The sequence below is a fragment of the Tenrec ecaudatus genome, chromosome 17 (assembly GCF_050624435.1).
Source record: "Tenrec ecaudatus isolate mTenEca1 chromosome 17, mTenEca1.hap1, whole genome shotgun sequence".
Lineage (NCBI taxonomy): Eukaryota > Metazoa > Chordata > Mammalia > Afrosoricida > Tenrecidae > Tenrec > Tenrec ecaudatus.
Window position 1 is genome coordinate 41,062,893 of NC_134546.1, and position 2,388 is coordinate 41,065,280.

Genomic DNA, 2,388 nt, shown 5'->3' on the forward strand with positions numbered 1-2,388 from the left:
TGCTGATGTCAGATGGATCTTGGATGAAAGCAGAGGACACCAGAACAATGTTTACCTCTTTGACTATCAAAGGCATTCAACCTTGGGAATCATAACAAGCTATGGACAGCCTTGACAAGAAGGAGAATTCCAGAACACTAATTGAGCTCATACAGAACCTGTATTTAGATCAGGAGGCAGTCATTCATAAAGAACAAGTGAATACTGCATGGCTTGAAATCAAGAAAGGTGTATGTTGGGGTTGTATCTTTTCACCATACTTATTCAATCTGTATACTGAGAAAATAATCAAGGAGGTAGATGATATGAAGCAGATTTGGGCATTAGGATTGGAGAAAGACTTATTAACAACTTTTTTTGAATAATGTATATATTTTTAATTTGAATAATATTTTATTGACATATCTTACTCATTCCTATTAACAATTGTTGATATACTTCCTACATCGTTCAATAGTTTTTTCATAGAATCTTTCAATACATGTTAAGAATTAAGGTTGCAGATGGATATTGGGCCTCTACTCAAGTACTCCCTCAACACAAGAACACTGTTCTAATAATCTGGCATTCTATGATGCTCATCTTCATAACACAATCACTGAAGACAAAATGGGTGCATAAGCAAATGTGGTGAAAAAATTGACGGTGCTATCAAAAGATAAACAAGCGGGATTCAGCGTGTCTGCGGACCTCGGTAGAGTAGGGCGGCAGGATGTCGTGGTCCGGCCTCCTGAGTGGTCTGCACAGGTCCCTGAGCTGCGGCCTGGCGCTGACTCCCCGCCTCTGGGCCACCCGCCCCATGGCCACCCTGAACCAGATGCACCGCAAGGGCCCCCCCCATCCCCCCCGCCCCCCCCCCCCACCCGTCCCCCGCTGAAGCGGCCGGCGCAGCTTGGGCCCGACAGGGGGACGGCCACAGTTGAAGGGCGTAGTCCTGCTCACCTTCACACGCAAGCCCAAGAAGCCCAACTCTGCCAACCGCAAGTGTTGCCGGGTGCGGCTCAGCAAAGGCCAGGAGGCCGTCTGCTTCATCCCCGGGGAGGGCCACAGCCTGCAGGAGCACCACGTCGTCCTGGTGCAGGGCGGCCGCACCCAGGACCTGCCGGGTGTCAAGCTCACTGTCGTGCGGGGTAAATATGACTGTGGCCACGTGCAGAAGAAGTAACCGCGGTGCAGAGACCCAACTGGACAGGAGCCTTCCACCCTGGGCTCCAGCATCCAAGCCAGGATTATAATGAGGCTCCGTCTCTCTCATCAGGACCACTGATAGCCCATGGGGTTGTGGGCAAGAGTGAGAAAGGCCACCAGGCTTCTGCCCAGACCTCCAGGAGCCTCCAAGGGTAGTGGGCATGGGCATTCTGTACTGCCACCTGCTGGGAGGGGCTATTATAAACCCAGATCACCCACTACCATGATAGGAATGCTGCCTTAAGCTTTATTGGTAGCTTGGTATAGACCAGTGATTTTCAACTTTCCTAATGCCATGACCCTTTAATACAGTGCCTCATGTTGTGGTGACCCCAACCATAAAATTATTTTCGTTGCTACTTCAAAAAAAAAAAAGATAAACAATCAGCCACATTACTGAGAAGCAACAAAGCCCACATGGAAGAAGCATACCAGCCTGTGTGATCATGAGGTATCGATGGGATCAGGTATCAGGCATCAAAAACCCAGAAAAAAATCATACCCAATGTGAAGGGATAGATGAGAGCGTGTGGAGTGGAGACCAAAACTCATCTGTAGACAATTGGGCGTTACCTCACAGAAGGGTCACAAGGAAGAGACGAGCCAGTCAGGGTGCAGTATAGCACCGATGAAACACACAACTTTCCTCTAAGTATTTAATGCTTCCTTCCCCCCGCTATCATGACCTCAATTCTACCTTACAAATCAGATTAGACCAGAATATGCACACTGCCACAGATAAAAGAGGGAATCCAGGATAGATAAACCTCTCAGGGCCAACAATGAGAATAGAGATACCAGGTGGATAAAGGGAAGGTGGGGGAAGAAAGGGGGCATCGATCACAAGGATTGATATATAGCCCCCTCCCAGGGGAACGGACAACAGAAAAGTGGGTAAAGGGTGACAGAGGATGATGTAAGATATGAAAATAATAATCTATAACTTATCAAGGGTTCGTGAGGGAGGGCAGACGGGGAGGGAAGGAGAAAAATGAGGAGCTGACATCAAAGATTCAAGTAGAAAGAAAATGCTTTCAAAATGATGGCGGCAGCATATGTACAAATGTGCCTAACACGATGGATGAATGTGGTAAGAGATGTAAAGCTCCCAGTAAATTATTTATTTAAAAAAGCAAACAAAATAGAATCTTTCAACACATAGCAACTCAAGGCTCAGAAAGCTCCCTCCGTTCTTTCTGC

The 2,388-nt window shown here is 47.2% G+C and overlaps 1 pseudogene; it reads left to right on the forward strand.

The window, feature by feature from the left end:
* Positions 1-708: 708 nt before the first annotated feature.
* Positions 709-1,189, forward strand: LOC142430868 (small ribosomal subunit protein uS12m pseudogene; annotated as a pseudogene).
* The last annotated feature ends 1,199 nt before the right edge of the window (positions 1,190-2,388 follow it).